The 17395-nt window shown below is 39.0% G+C and overlaps 1 protein-coding gene and 1 long non-coding RNA gene across 6 annotated transcripts in view; one reads left to right on the forward strand and one right to left on the reverse strand.

Annotated features, from left to right (window-relative positions):
- LOC143365874 (uncharacterized) overlaps window positions 1-17395 on the forward strand; it is a 501730-nt gene that overhangs the window by 214402 nt on the left and 269933 nt on the right. The gene's annotated exons all lie outside the window — the stretch shown is intronic.
- LOC143365807 (tyrosine-protein kinase Dnt) overlaps window positions 1-17395 on the reverse strand; it is a 158205-nt gene that overhangs the window by 50624 nt on the left and 90186 nt on the right. The window lies entirely within an intron of this gene.

Here is a 17395-nt window from a genome sequence, read left to right on the forward strand (position 1 = left end):
ACTCACAATTTGCGGGAACGAGCCAGACTAATATGGCGAACGGCCGGATCGAGGCAGCCATTTAATCAGACCTTAATCGCAGCGGTCCGAACCGAATCGAGTGGTGAGCGTTTCTGGATTATCCACTCTGGATCATTTGACTGGCATGAAAATGTTCGGAGCCCGAGTCGGCTTCCCTTTCGTCGGCCGGAGCGATTTCACGGCCGCGAAGATTCCGAGGCAGCTACTTTGAATACATGAACCACTTTCGAATGGCGCACGGTTTCGTTCGTGTACACGGCATTGTGCGCGGAACAAACTTCCATTCCACGGGAGCCCGTACATCGGTCGGCATTGTTGGCGACGACCAGAAGGAAGCCGTGTTGTGTACGACATCTATCGCGGGCCCGTGAGATGAGAGGCGAACGCGAGCGCCATTCTGCTCCAATAATTCTTATCGCTCGCTGCCAAACAGCCTTTGCGCTCGGGACTCCATTTATCTGAGCCTGTCTGGGGACAAGGCCGGGATAACTGGATCTTTCCAATAATAAGGATGCTCTGTGCCTGCTGCCTGTGAAGCTCTGCTTCCCTTAAATAAAGAGCAGCCGGATTTCTCTGGTGAAATTTTTCAGTTTATCACCTCGTTGCGCTCTGCTCAGTAGTATTAACCCTTCCCAGTCAGACGTCTTTGAAGTAATGTTTAAACAGTTCTTTGTCAATTTTTTAAATGTATTTTTGAATGTTATCTGCACTGATTGATTCGGTTGTTACATTCAAAAATAACGTTCAATTCAATCAGTGTTTAAAGGTATGCGTTCCTTACCTCTGTTCAGTAGTATTAACCCTTCCAAGTCAGACGTCTTTCAAGTAATATCTAGCTTCGTTTAAACAGTTCTTCTTCTATTTTTTAATTGTATTTTGGAATGTTATCTGCACTGATTGATTCAGTTGTTACATTCAAAAATAACGTTCAATTCAATCAGTGTTTAAATGTTTGCGTTCCTTACCTCTGTTCAGTAGTATTAACCCTTCCAAGTCAGACGTCTTTGAAGTAATATCTAGCTTCGTTTAAACAGTTCTTCGTCAATTTTTTAAATGTATTTTGTTACGTATGTATGTTGTTACATTCAAAAATAATGTTCAATTCAATCTGTGTTTAAATGTTTGTGTTCCTTACCTCTGTTCAGTAGTATTAACCCTTCCAAGTCAGACGTCTTTGAAGCAATATTCAGCTTTATCCCGACAATTGTTCGTCAATATTTTAAATGTTTTTTAATACTATCTGTACTTATTAGATTCTCTATCACGTCACAGTGCATGATTGTTTAAATCTTTAAGTTTGTTATTTCGTTACGCTGTATTCAGTAGCACCAACCTTTACAATTCAGGCGCTTTGAATGATTGTTTATCATGTTGGCAATGTTTAGTTTCAATAAAATGAATCGTTGTAATTGACTGAAACGAGAAAACTGAAAAATATTACCTGTACTTCGAAAGTAGAATAAATAATAAACGAAATAATGAAAAATAAAAAATATTGAGAAAAATGAAAAATTGAACAAATATTACAGAATTGCAATATGCGGTTGACAGAATGATGATTTCTGGACAGAATACGGTTTTTTGAAGAAATATCTAGAATTGAAAAATTGTTCGGGCTTTTTCGCGCTATCTTCCACAATCCCGTTTTTATAATCGATTATTGCGCGAATCCTTTGCGCTGTTCCGCGGTGAACGGTGCAGGTTGGTTGATTTCTATTGCAATATTTACGCGCGCGCGGTACATGGTGCGAACCATGAAACTGAGCAACCGTGTAAAAAGTACGATGATAAACGCGGAATGAAGCCTGGCGAAAAAGATTACCGATGACTGTTGTTTCGAGTGATTAATCGGTGTGCATGGTTTACGAGCGGTATTTCGATATTTCCAGTCGGACACGTTTAATCGGTTATTGCCCACTGTTCCCCTGGAAACTCGTGCACTTCAATTTGACAAAAAAATATGATTCAGAGAAATATCTGTCCAACTATTTTATTCTAGTGCTCTCAAAGCGTGTATCGAAACGATACCGAACAGACATTTGCATACGCGATATTTTATCCTGCATTCTATCACTGATTGCTTAAGTGGTAAATTTTTCAAAATTTGAACAGAAAAATCAATAAGTATGTTATACTTGTTAAGCTGCCATCCAATAATTTGGGGTTGATATTTTTACCTTGCATTTTGGTAACAATTGTTTAAGTGGTAAACCCAAGATTTAAACAGAAAATATTTATTATGTTTGCAGAATTTGTAAAGAAACATATGCAACAATGAAATATTTGACGATTGATTTATAGATCAATGTTTAATTCTAAAATTCACTTTTCTGAAATGAATCTTTAAAGTAATGATATATTTTCAGAAAAAAAATATGTATATATAGTCGTGCTGAACTGTAAAATATAGATATCTCACGAGAGTGCTATCGAATATGAATTTCTCAATCATCCCCACTTTATGTCCGTTGAGCTGCCACTTTATCTACCCTGGTTTCTCTACTTTATCATTATGTGTCACGGTATGTATGCGCGCCCCACGCAAATATATAATATCATGTGGCAAGGGAGAAACCATTGGGACGGGGACCATAAACAAAACATTTTTCGCGATTTCATGCAAACACGAATTTGTTAAGACCACGACACAATAAATCAACATCCCAAGCGCACGTTGTTTTACGAAAATATTTATTTCATTTTTGACGATACTAAATACTTTAAAACTGTTATTATTAAAACCATTAGTACTGAATATTTGAGACTTATGAAATACAATGTTTAACAGCATTTTTTACAACGCCTATTCATTCTATTTCTGACTGAATACTGACAAATAAAATGAAAAGGCAATACTTACACAAAATAATCTGCAATTATACGATAATTCTATTTATATATATACAATTATATTTATATATATCATATAATTTCTATTTCTATGCTATAGTACAAACGCTAAAGATCTAGATGTTAATATCACCTTCATAAATAAATAATTCGAATGAGACAAAATAAAAACAATTTCAAAAATTCTACAAAATTTGTCCTTAAATTTCCTGCTGTATGCATAGACGGACTGCAGATCTTTATGCAAAATAAAAATTGTCCAAATCAACAGTAAGAAACAGAACACAAAAGAAAATGTATTTCCCCTTTCAATAATTTTAATAAGTCAAAACAAATCCTTAGTCTAGTCACAAGATAAAATATTTCCTAAAATTTGTTTAAAAAATTGTCTAGTATTCCCGTCCACATACAGGGTGAGGCACTTAAAACCGGCCATCTGAAAAACTTGGTTTCTATTGGTGATAGGAAAAAACGCATGAGGCCAAAATTATTTGGTATCCAGGGGCTGATTATCCGATGTTACTAATTTTTTGATAGATGGAGGCGTCAAGGAGATATGAAGGTCATCTCTGTTTCTTTCAAATGGAACCCCATATTTTCGAACTCCTACGATCGTAATCCTTCTCGAGACAATTTCAACGATACAGTCATCCAAGGTCATTCAAGGTCATAAAAGTTAAGAAGGAGAAAGAATATAAATTCACTGTGAATGCTACGCGATGGGATATTTTCTTTATTATTAAAGCAATCGAACCGAGTCGATTCAAAATGTAAAACAATGTGCTTGGATCCAAAATAATCTGTTTCAACAGATGCAGAAGGACATGCGAGAACGCATAAAAGGAGCTTCTATTAATCATCGCATACACCTTCGGACACTGTCTTTCTGTGGTCATCGTTTTTTGCATCTGTTGTAGAAGATTATTTCGGATTGAAGCATTTCGCTAACGAGATTGCGCACAAAATGGTGGTCGTGTATCTGACACCGGTGTCGAGCGTGTTGATGCGCGAGAGCGGGCGTTATAGTTAGGGAAGCCCTAACTCGGCGAAGTCAAAATGAAAGGAGAGTCGCAAGTTCTCGGTTTGCCCGTTCAGACTTCGCGAAGAGGGAAAGCATCGGTAAGCGATCGGAAGAATCACTTCGGAATCGGAATTCTCGCTTTGAAGGCCGGGCGTTGAAACAAAGTTCGATCTGCGAATTCCCGGTGTGCACTGGGTATCTCTCCCCCTCACGGTCTCCGTCAAAGACTTTCGATTTAATCTCGGCGCAACGATGGATAACTTGACGGCCCCGGCGTTTGCACCCGGCAACATCAGAAAGAGGGACAGAGACGGGCAGAGGGAAAGAGAGAGAGAGAGAGAGAGAGTTGCGGAGAGGAAACAAATTTCAGCGTGAAGTTTTTCTCCCCGGGAGGGGGAAAGGAACAATGGTATTTCGTAATAACAACCGAGCGCGAGGTCTCTTCATCCTCTTCGGCCCTCGGCGCACGCGAATCGATGGCTACGTGACGAATCGCGTTCCACTTTCTTCCTTCCCGTGTCTTCTTCTCTCGACTGAGTCTAACAATTGATTCCGCACGGCTGGATCGGGGCCGCGCGCGTGTCATCGGCATTTTTTCGAAGATGAAAGGGGTGCTTCCGGTCCGCTGTGGTCTCGCAAGCGACTCTTTGTGGCCGAAACTACGGATTTCGCTCGACCTCTGTGTAGCTTGGCAATCAACTACCCCCCAGGCTGCTGGTAACTAGAATTTTGCGAATTTTTATGCAAAAGTGCCTTTTTTGGTTGCGACACACAGGAAAATACACATTTAATTATTTTGTTTCGGTAATTTCAATGTACCACTGGGAACAGAAATAAATGTTTAACGCTAAACCTACCGAGCCTTAAAAGTAACTAATACATGTTGTCTTATAAAAATGACGAGATTGAATTTATTTGAAAGCATCTTTACAATTTCAGTAATTGTAAAATAAAAAATATGGAACGGTCATTTTGATCGGCGGTGGTAGGTCTAGTGTTAACTTAGTGCATGTGTCTTGCAGTTAATGAATGCAATTTTTATTCTGCATAGAAATTCGCAGCTCAGTTATTTGTTGTAACTCGCAAACGAATGAATAACAATACGGGAAAAGATTTAGCGAATAGTTCGACTTATCAGAGTGCGACTAATTCCGTAACCGATACTGCAACGCATAAATTTACGTGGCTGGAGCTGAAATTGTTTCTTAATCTACCTTGGCCGCAATGACCACAGGCTTCTGCATAGTCTTGAGCCAAGTTGCATGACCCTGGACCATTAACCTAGATCAGTAGCATTAAAACTGTTCGCTGGAACGGCGTATCGCCCGTCGTTTATGCACGATTTAATTGTTAATCAACTTTGAATAAGGTACATTCATTTCTTTGTCTTGATCTCGACAAAACGTTGTCGGATCGATGAAACACTAGGACACAAAATATTAAGTTGTTAACTTCATTTTTTAGTCATTTTCAAACTGTAAATGTCTTCCACAGAACGTGAAAAAATATATTTTCAATTTTTAGGAAATGGAAGAATAGTAAAAGAATTTTAATAAGCAGGTAGAACTGTCTCTTCAATTTTTAGTAAATGGAGAAATCTTTTTTAACAACCCTTTTTAACAAGCAGATGCTTTTAGGAAGAATTGTCTTTTCAATCTTTAGTAAATGGAAAAATATTTTTTAATAACCACTTTTAATTAGCAGATGCTTTTAGGAAGAATTGTCTTTTCAATCTTTAGTAAATGCAAAAATCTTTTTTAACAGCCATCCTTGAATAAGCAAATGCTTTTAATAAGAATTGTCTGTTCAATCTTTAGTAAAAATGGAAAAATCTTTTTTAACAACCTCTTTTAATAAGCAGATGCTTTTTATAAGAATTGCCTTTTCAATTTTTAGTAAAAATGGAAAAATCTTTTTTAACAACCTCTTTTAATAAGCAGATGCTTTTAGTAAGAATTGTCTTTTCAATCTTTAGTAAATGCAAAAAGCTTTTTTAACAGCCATCCTTGAATAAGCAAATGTTTTTAATAAGAATTGCCTTTTCAATTTTCAGTAAAAATGGAAAAATCTTTTTTAACAACCTCTTTTAATAAGCAGATGCTTTTTATAAGAATTGCCTTTTCAATTTTTAGTAAATGGAAAAATCATTTTTAACAACCTCTTTTAATAAGAAGATGCTTTTAATAAGAATTGTCTTTTCAAAAAATGGAAAAATCTTGCACAGTCGAAAATAAAATAATTCTAGTAAGCACGTAGAATTTTCTTTTGCGCAGTGAAGAAAATTCGAACGAGCACGTAGGAGTGTCTGAAAAAATTTAAATATTGAGCATTCCCGGTAAGAAATCGAAAAATAATGGAAAGCGATCCGTTTTATTAAGGAACTTAATTTGCTGAAAATATCACAATAAAGGCAGTATAGGATACACTAAACGTTACACGAAAGTTTGCTTCAAGTTTTTAATAGTTACCCTTCTGCTTCTGCTTCGGAGTGTAGATGAACTACGGCCGAAGTAGAATTAAAGCGTAGTAACTGGGAAAACGGGCGTATGCTCAAGAAACACTCATTCCATTTTTAAAGGATATTTCGCTCTCCGCGATAGAAGTTAAAACGCTAACGTCTGGAAAGTTTTGCATGTCATTTAAACCGGGAAATTTACATAATTCTCTTAAATTTGCAGAAGCTGGAATTTAAAATTAAGTGTAACGTTTGGATTACATTCTGTCGCCGAAAAAGGTTTCGAAATTCAAATTCTCTTTCCATTCCGAATTTCGCGTTTTAATTTATACCTTCGCAATAATACCATTCGATAAAACATCTCGATCACTAATTCGCCACGAAACTGTTCCTATAGTTTACTATGACCGAAAACCATAATGTGCCAAAAACCATTACGAAACAAATGCGAAATTATAAAGAAACTATACATATTAATTTTTCTTTCTAAATCTGACATTACATTTTTTTATAAGTGTAGGAATTTATATTCTTCAATTATTTCTTTTTGGTAATTCGATAAAACATCTCGATCGCTAATTCGCCACGAAACTATTCCTATAGTTTACTATGACCGAAAACCATAATGTGCCAAAAACCATTACGAAACAAATGCGAAATTATAAAGAAACTATACATATAAATTTTCTTTCTAAATCTGACATTACATTTTTTTATAAGTGTAGGAATTTATATTCTTCAATTATTTCTTTTTGGTAATTCGATAAAACATCTCGATCGCTAATTCGCCACGAAACTGTTCCTATAGTTTACTATGACCGAAAACCATAATGTGCCAAAAACTATTACGAAACAAATGCGAAATTATAAAGAAACTATACATATAAATTTTCTTTCTAAATCTGACATTACATTTCTTTATAAGTGTAGGAATTTATATTCTTCAATTATTTCTTTTTGGTAATAATACAAATAATAATTACAAGCAACGGTACAAAATGAAAAAAAAAACATTCTGCTCCTATTACAAGACACAGAAGCCGAGAAACCTCTTCCTTTAATAATTTTAATAAACAATGCAGTGATATTTAAAAATTTTGTTTAATCTTTCTAACACTTAAAATTTCGTGGATTCATTTTTGCCACAAATAAATAAAATCCGCAATTTATACCATCTCCAATTAATGCCATCTAGGTTTCCAGTAGCGTGTAGCAACTTTTTCCTGTTTTGTTTTTTTTTTAATTTTCATTAGTTCCCCTGATAAACCCATATATAAATTAAAATGGGTCACAATGGATTGTTAAGTATCGCGTGTGCTCGGCAGGGAGTCCATCGTCCACGGTATCGGTAGACTTCGTGAGCTGTTTTTCGGTGGCACGCGAACGCGTTGCTTGCGCCCCACCCCCTCCGCCCCCGTAATATTTCAATAAAACATTTAGATTTTAATGGTCTCGTTCGTGTAGCCTACACGCTCACGAAAGTAGCTACACGGTTGAAAAGGAAGTCCCTCGCCCCCGCCACCTGGCCACCCCGCCTCTGTTTTATCTCTTTGAGTTGAATAACGTTTATGTATAGGCGGCTTAATGCCACTTCTAACGACGCGATGAATTAATCATTAACTACCCATCTCCGTTATCTGCTGGAAGCTCATCCCTCCCCGCCGCGTATTACATCCTATGGTATTTAGAGGAAAGTAGCTCAAAGCAATAGGAGCCTCCTGACTGACTCATTTAATCGGGGATGATCATTAGTCTTGGAACTCGGATCGCTTCGAACCGTTCGGAATAATGGAATCGAAAGGACGCCATCGCGATGAATAATTTATCCGTCAGCATATGAAACTGTAACTTGCGTTTACATAGTTATTTGTTTGCCCCTTTTTCATTAGATCACCGTGTTAAGGATGCTCTTGTGATTAACGGGGAATTGCGCATTAAACATTGCGCTGCATTATTCATCGACCATTACATGCGTGAATTGGAAATCGCAACTCATGTTCACGTATTCCGTTTGTTTGTAATTGAACAGCCTTCACCGAATCCTTCTGATGATAAAATCAGAAGTAATCAATTATTTGCTAAGAATTTGTTTTGCCTTCAGTTCTGCACCGATCGTTGAACACGTATTCTTTTACAGTTTTCGGTAGAAGTACTCTGTACCTCAGAAACGAATTTTTTAGACATAAATTAGACGACGTCCTTGCCATTAGGTATAGTTTATAGAATGTATATAGGCACCTGAGCAGATTTTTCATATTTTTCGTTGCTTTGATTTCCTCTGGAACGAGTTTTTCTTCGGATCTCTGGGGCATTATTTGAGAAATAAAACATTCACTTCTGTAAAATATATAAGGAGGCACCTTGGGTGCCCTTGATAGTGATGGAGATTATATAATAAATGAAGAAATAAAAACCTGAATTTACTACAAAGTTTGTTTTAGCTAATATCTTCCCCTAATATCAGAGGCAGTGGAAAACGATGGGAAGAAGAACGACAAAGAGAACAGTAAGGAACGAGACAGACAACAGTTTGACAAAGCTGATCGAGGTTTTCAGCGCCGAGGAACGCTCGCTTGTAAGTTTTCACCTTTTCGACGCCGGCCTCGTTTCGCGCGCATGATCGTTTTCCAAGCGGGCGAGCGCGCCTCATCGCGCACCGGTCGCAATCGCCATGACAGTTTTCCGATGGGCCCGCGAGAAATCCTGCGAGGACAATGCCGAAAGGCGAAAGTTTCCAGCCGCGTAGACACGTGGCCCCGAAATGTTTCTACAGGCTGAGGGAAGGGTTGACACTTTATTGCTATCGCGAATTGGATCTGCTTTGTCTCCGAGTCTGCCAGAAACCCGATAGTTTCGCGAGTCTCTCGCGCAGCCTTCCAGGCGAATCTCCTAACTAGAGCCATACGATATTCTCGGCGTCATTATGATAGGGAGACACGCGGAGACGAAGCGATTCTCGAAATCAGTATGATTAACCCCTGTCAGACTTGTCGGTGATGAAGACGTCAAGCACGATCCAGCAAAAATATGCTCTTGACGCAAAATGACATAAAATGTTCTATTAAATACAATGTACACGCTTTGTAAAATGTTGAAACAACTTGGAACATAAAAGTCAAGGGGCCCCTAAATATTATGCTAAGTCCTTGAATAATATTCTGGGTATATTATTAGTTTCACTATTTTTGAGTAAACTGCTAGCAAGTTCTTTCATTGGACGCAATGTAATCCAGTTTGCGGCTTAAACTTCACCTCGGGAAACCAGAAATTTTTAACTTTTTTAAATGCAGTCCTGTAGATTTTGGCGAGAACTTCCTGAAAATCCAAGTTTCAATCCTAGAAGATCACTAGTTCGAAAGTTATACTTAAAGATGTGGGATTTTTTGCGTGTGACAGATAAGGGCGCTGCCATGTTAGTATGTAGTGGCCGTCGCTTAACGAGCGGAGCAACATCGCACTGAATATCGCACATCCTTGTACCCACGTAAGTTTTGAGCTAGTGATCTCCTGGGATCTCCGACATTGTCTCGCCAAGATCTACAGGATCACATTAAAAAAAGTAAAAAATTTCTGGTTTCCTGAGGTAAAGTTTCAATACAAAACGAAAATATGAATTCTCCAAAGAGGATTAAGCTACAGGATTCTGTGAAATGAAAATCAATTTGTCCGAAAACAAAACGGAAAAATGAAATTCGTCCTTCAATTTGGGTTCGCCCATTTGTACAGGTGGCTTTAATTTCGATCAGCCGCTGTAGCGTTTCTATTACTTCGTCGAATCTCTGTTGCGTGGGAAGGTGCAAAAGTGTTTTTAATGAGCTGTAAAGTAGGATGATTTGCGAGCTGGTGTGGAACTGGGGCAATGATAAACAGAGCCCTCCGGATTACACAGGAATCCGCAAGCGGCGGACAAGATTGAGAAAGAGAACAAGCGGGCGAAACAAGAGGGATGGAAACGGGAACAAAGGGAATACGGACAAACGTGACCAGCCGCTTAGTCAAAGTGCAGGCAGACAGAGGCAACCTGAGCGTTCGCGTATAAACGTTTCCATCTCCTACAAAGTCGAGCATATTGCGTTAACACCGAGGGTGCAAACAGCCCTTGTCTGTCTCGCTCACCCTCCCTCCCGGTTCTCTCCTTCTTTCCAGGCTTCTGTCACGCTTGCATAACCTGAAAGACCCTCTCGAGTACAGTCAGGCTAATAATTAAAGTCGCTAAAACCGCTCGTTAAATCGAGGCACCCGTCACGGACGTCATCGGGGATGCCCGCGCTTAACCCCAATTAATCGGTCCTCTAATATAATCGCAATATCGTCTACTTTTATAGTATTAGGCTGGTAAATGTCCGATTTTAATCAATCATTCGAGAGGTAATTTCGATTTTCGTGTACAGATGGCATTGCTTCCATTTGTTACTACTCGACCTTATCCTGTTGTCATTGTATATCTTAACAGCTGACATTTCAGACGTCATTTTCACATTTTGTCCCTGTCACATTCTAATCTATCGACACAATTAACTCCTATAATATTCGTTATTGAAAACATTGTTCACAGTAAAACTTCCTTTGTTTCGATGACCTTCAGATTTGGCTAGGTGAAGGTGACCTTCGTTTTCCTTTTCTAATGGAACTATATGTTTCCATTTCGCCAGGTTTCTAGTCCACTTCGACATGAATTCATTGACCTATAATATCTTGGTCTTCCAAGGTCACTCAAGGTCATTTCTTCCCGTTCAAAAAACGAATTGAGAAATAAATTGTAGGCCTTCGCTCATTAAATTTGTGACGCATCATTCTTCTTTATAATGCAAACGGGTTAAAAGAGGATCAATATTTGATTGAGAGGTAAATTCAGAATCGTGGGTCTTTGCTCGTTGAATTGTTTGAGGGCCATTCTTGGCATGGAAAGGGGGAAGCAAGATTCGTGTATCAGCAGTTTTCTAAACGAGCTAAACGCTGTCGGGGAAACTTTTCTCGGAGTTGCCGCAATCCTTTAGCCGAATTGGTCCTCCGACCCCAGGGTCCACCTGGTTTGTGGCACCGGAGGGACGCAATGTTTTCGCATTAGGGGACAAAACCGTCGTTAACCGGAAGGAGCCGGCGTTGGTGTCACGGCGTTACAGTTTATGCGCTACAGGCGTCGATTAACCGGATTTTCTTGTCGTAAAATTAATCTCGCGCAATTTCAGCCGGCCAACGAGACGCAGGGTCAACGTCACGGAAAGTGTGCCCGTAATGGTCCGTTTCGTTTGTTCATTTTAACACGTCCCCGCGTTAAACAGTTTACTGCCCGCCCGGCTCGCGGGAGTTTTTCAAATTGTCGGATAACGACTAGAATTTTGTACCGGGTCGCTCGAACAAACCCCATTGGCACATGACTATGACACGCTGTGTTAACCTACTTGATAGTGATCGATTACAAGGGTTTCGTCTTATCCTTTTACTTTCGGCGTCGTTCTCTTAAGCACTTGGATCAATAGTCCCACGACACGAACGGTCTAATTATTTAAATTATTCTCCTTGCACAATCAGATGAATTTGAATTACATATCTTTTTAATAGATCGTGGGGAACAGTAGTGTTATTTTATTATTCTGAGATTCACTGTATAATACAAAAATAAATGTCTGCACTGGAAATATAATTCATGACAAACATGGGTGGATGCAATTTAAAACAGTAGAAAGATTAAAAGTACACAATAATTTCGATATTTTCAATACATTAAAGCTTTTACAAAATGTTATTTCGCATGAAAATTCGCGACGCGCCCCGGTTCATCGGATACATTAATATCTCTTGGCAGTCCGGATTTCCATTAGCAGGACTAAACCGAGTCCTCTTTAACCTCTTTTGTTCCATCATCCTTCGAAGGCGATCAGGATCAAGCTACGAGCACAATGCCGCACAACGGAGCTAGTAGCTAGAAGAGATAGATATGAATCGTCGGAGGGTGAAAGACGGAAATAATAAAAAAAAAAAAAGTAGAAGATGAAAACGAGCCGGAAAAGGGGCCAGAGAAGGAATAAACAAGGACGATGTTTTCCTCGATGCACCCTCGACTTTTCACAGCGCGGCATCGACAAAGCTAACCAACAACTGGCGGTTTTATTTTTGTCATTATTATCCGGCCGGCCTTCGCCCTTCTTTCCTGCCTCGCTTTTCAGATGAGATTTTAATTTCGTTGTCCTTCGGCGGGTGGTTTCGTTCGATTGGAATGATCTTGGGAATAATGATGTCCTGGAAAAGTTTTTTTTTGTTTTTTTTTTATTAAGCTATAGAACCCCACATGGGATTATTAGCAGCATGCACATGGCTGTGCATGCTAACATTACATTACATAGGTAACTTAAAAACTAGGATTGAGACAATATAATGAGCATTTTCGAGTACAAAATTAACATTAAAGATATAAACGTAACATAAAGATGAGATTTAAGAAATGAGTGTATGAAAAATAGAGGACAAAGAAAGGGTCCGCACAAAAAGGAGTCTATTGTATAGGGCGGAAAGAACCCCTTGTTGCAAAGTTTGCGAATCAAAGCGTCTCTGTTATTGTCAAAGATTGGACACTGCCATAGCACGTGATTAGGATCGTGTACCAGACAACCACATGGACAACCTGTGTCAGCAGCAAGTCTAATCTTAAAAAGGGAAGCCTTAGTTGATAGTGTCCAGATCGAAGTCTATTAACCCAGCAAATGAATTCTCTAGGGAGCCTGAGGTGAGCAAACCAAGGTTTAGGCCCAGAATGATCAAATGAGCTGAAAAATGTTGTGCCCTTGAACCCTGCTTCAGCGAGAATAAAGTTTTTGGTTAGTTCTCTAGCTTGCTTCCTAAAGCTGAGGGAAAAATCAGAGTAAGGAATCAGGATATTAGAAGAAATGGCCAACAAAGATGCTTCTTTAGCTAGGACGTCAACCTTCTCATTATGTGTGATTCCAATATGCGAAGGGATCCAAAATCCTGGAAAAGTTCAAGTTTCTGCGAAACGTTTTTTCGATTTGTATTGGTATTGGTATTGGTATTGGTATTTTGATATTGGTGTTTTGATGTTGATGTTGATGTTGATGTTGATGTTGATGTTGATGTTGATGTTGATGTTGATGTTGATGTTGATGTTGATGTTGATGTTGATGTTGATGTTGATGTTGATGTTGATGTTGATGTTGATGTTGATGTTGATGTTGATGTTGATGTTGATGTTGATGTTGATGTTGATGTTGATGTTGATGTTGATGTTGATGTTGATGTTGATGTTGATGTTGATGTTGATGTTGATGTTGATGTTGATGTTGATGTTGATGTTGATGTTGATGTTGATGTTGATGTTGATGTTGATGTTGATGTTGATGTTGATGTTGATGTTGATGTTGATGTTGATGTTGATGTTGATGTTGATGTTGATGTTGATGTTGATGTTGATGTTGATGTTGATGTCGATGTTGATGTTGATGTCGATGTTGATAATGATATTGATATTACTGATAATTACTAGACTGTAAAATATTTTTACGTTTATAGTTCGAGTAAGTTACATGTAGGCACAGGATTTTGTGCATTCAAAGTTACAAATGTTCTTACATGTTTATGTATCCAGAATTAAAATCACTAGCCTTCTGTACGAAGCCCAATAGCAAGACACTTATCTCAAAAAAGTTTATTTGAAGATATGAATCTGACACGTACACACACCTCTACCTTGAAATCCAACTAACCCAAGCAGACCCACTCGTGTCTCGGAAGAGCCAGAAAAATCGTGGCAACCGAAAGCCGAAATTAGAGGAAGAAAGATCTTGGGCAAACCCTGATTTATGCCGACATGAACGGGGTGTCGCAGCGAGACAAAAGAAGCATCGCTCAAACCAAGGCGAACACGGAAAGCTACTTTCACCCGCGTTCCCCGGGCAACAATGTCGAAGAACGTGGAAAAACCGTGTGGGGGCGTCGGTCTATCTGTTTGTCGGTGGCGGTATCGCGTTACGCGTAATGCGCATCGACAGGCGGGCATCAAAGCTCAGAAACGTTGTGTACAGGTACGGCCGAATCGTTTATCGTCGCATTCGTAACGCAGGAGTCCCGAATTACCGAAGTCTTGATGAAGGGCGCCCGGGGGGGTTGAGTATGAAACGTAAGGGGGGGGAGGGAGGGGGTCGAGGGTACGTAGGGCAATTTTCGCGTAATTCGATGGGGCGTGATCGTCATAGCAACTCCCGATACCTCCGTCCACCCTCTTTGGAAGCCGGAGCCTGTTCAAACAAGCCTCAAACTCCATACCCCAGGCTCGTATCCACCATCGGCCCCCTCTCTATTTCACTCCCTTACCCCACCGGCAGGCCGCTATCTTCCGAGTCTCTTTTCCCGTTCCGGCTGAATTCCCTTTCCATTCCACCCGTTATTTGTCAGTTTCACTTCCCATAACTATCCTTTCTCTCTCCTTCGATGGATCCGGCACGGATTCATCCCCGACGCCACTCTACCGCCGGAACTGCAATAACTATTCAGATTTCCTATCCGGCGCGGCTCACGCGACTCGGTCGACCTTCTTGCTGTCGTCGGAATCACCGGTAACTTCGGAATTATTTTTATTAGGCGGTTTTATGGCTCGGCGAATTTACTCGACGGCCTTGGCACCGGTTCGTTACCGCTCCTCGAACCTCGAAACTGCAATTACCGTTTCCACTTGTGGACAACTACAAAATTATTTGTATGAATCATTTTTATTGCTAACTATAAAGGGCCTGGCCAAGTGAGGGGGTTCAAAACACCCTCAAGCTGAATTTGACCAGAAATGGGACTCGTTCGACAGCTTATCGGGAGAGATCACTTTCTGTAAAGTTTCAGCCCTGTACCTCATCCGGGGTGGGGGGGTAGTTACGGGGGAAAAACGAAAAATCAGTTTTTGCAGCATTTCCCCCACTTAACCGCTTCTAAAAATTCTCAAAAAAATTCGACGCATTTAGCATACCCACCCACACACTCGAGAATTTTTTCCGATTTTTCAGTTGCGAAGTTTGGCTGTAAAAAATAAAAGTATCGGAAAAATATTGATTTCGTAAGAAATTAATTCCATAATAAGTTACTATGATCGACACTGTCTTCAATTTTTTCATATTTTTGTCTAGGGTGCGTGGTAGTTAGAAAAGATAGAAACCACTTTTTTCAACGTTTTTTCCGTGAGAAATTAAAAATGTTTCATTTCCCTCTGGCATGTAAGACTTGCAAAAATAATTAGTTGCGCGCAGCATTGTGGTTTCGTTACTCATGAACATCAACAATGAACACGTCACATAGCTTTATACAATGCCGCGGAGATTGGTAACTTTTACCGCGCCATATTCGTCACGCATGACAGAAATATCGCCAGAGAAGAATCAGGCCCGATAACGCGATGGGGGAAACGTATTCTGCGCAAGGAACCCCCGAGATATCACTCAGAAACACAAATTTATGGAAAGCGATTAAAACCCCTTTTCGAAACGCGAATCGAACGGAGATTTTCTTCAAAAGTATTTTATCGATCGGCTACCCCTTTCGTTTCGATGATTTCTTATTATATTTTGTTCGAATGCACGTGTTCCTTTTGTTTGAATAATAATACAGCAACTTAGCGGCGCGATGAATCAACCGCAGCTGATTTGCATGTATTTTTAATCCATTCTAATTATGTCAGCCTTGCAGGCCAAAGTTATTTCCATAACCTAAGCCCCCCTGCATAATTCAGCAATGCTTCTAGACACGCTACTAATTCGCAGTATTTTGTAGTCAATTACTGGAAAATTATGACTGCAAGATGCATCGAGGAAGGAAGATCCTTATTCTTGGCTTTAATGAGCCCTTAAATTCCACTTGAAACGAATATCTCGCAATTAACATTTCGAAGAAAATAATTGCACAAAACTGTCTATTTATTCGACAACGTAACAGCAATATTACAAATTCTTTATAAAATTCTTATTTTGAAGATGGATCAGCAAGGAAAATTATATTTACTCTTTTCAAATGCAACATTTTTACATAAGCTTAAACATTCTCAAAAGATTAATATTGAATGGAGTTATTTATCAGTGTAATTATTAGCGTTGGTTAAAATAATTGAAAATAGTTTTTTTGGTACGTCAAATCAGGAAGAAAAAGAAAAGAAGGAGAAAAATAAGTATAGTTCTACCACCACGAATAAAAGTATAGCAAATATATTAATAAAATTAAATAACAATATAATAATTATTTAATAAAAAATAAATTTACCTCTGATTCGACAGAACATTTATGGAGAGACAAGAAGACTTTCATTTTCGTTTTCATCGGTTTTTGAAGACGCACGTAAGAATTCCGAAATTTGTGATCGCAAGTCATAATGAAGTATCCGAAAGGACGATACTGAAAGCACTCAATTTCAGTTATTAATTCGCCGGATCACTCGCAGTTTCACTCAGAGCTGATCACTTTAAACTCGCTGTGTTTCGCTGCTCGAGTCCCAAACAGCCATCGGTGCACCTAAGATTAAACAACCGCCGTTGGATTTATAATTACCGTGTTCCTCTCGCTGAAAGTTTCCTCTCCTCTCGATTCTAATTAACTAACTTACTCGCTCGATGTTCGGTTCGCACTGGCAACGCAAATTCCGCGCGCTGGGGAGCAGAAACTTGAAATATAAACAGGCATCTGGACAAAAAAGGGACGGGAGAAACCGTGGTGGAACAAGCCACCTCACAATTAGATCAGTTCCTTACACGGTGTAGCTTAATTATAATTGTTAGACCGCGGATTTCGTGTGCTTATGAGAAAAATGTCCGTGTAAGTTACAAAACATTGAAAACTTTAAAAGAATTTTAAAATATCGTTGTACTCTCCTCTACTCGTTAAAGCCAGAAGAAGAAATGAATTTTTGTTTCAATTATTTTTCAAAATTGTTTTCGAAAATTTTTATGATGCACAAAAATCGCAGTTTATTAATCACAGTCTTTTAGAGCTTATTATCGACAGTTAAATTCGAACCGAGTGTAAATACTATTATCAAAAATATTATGATGGAATTATGTTCTATA

This window comes from Halictus rubicundus, chromosome 2, assembly GCF_050948215.1.
Source record: "Halictus rubicundus isolate RS-2024b chromosome 2, iyHalRubi1_principal, whole genome shotgun sequence".
In the NCBI taxonomy this organism is placed as follows: Eukaryota; Metazoa; Arthropoda; class Insecta; order Hymenoptera; family Halictidae; genus Halictus; species Halictus rubicundus.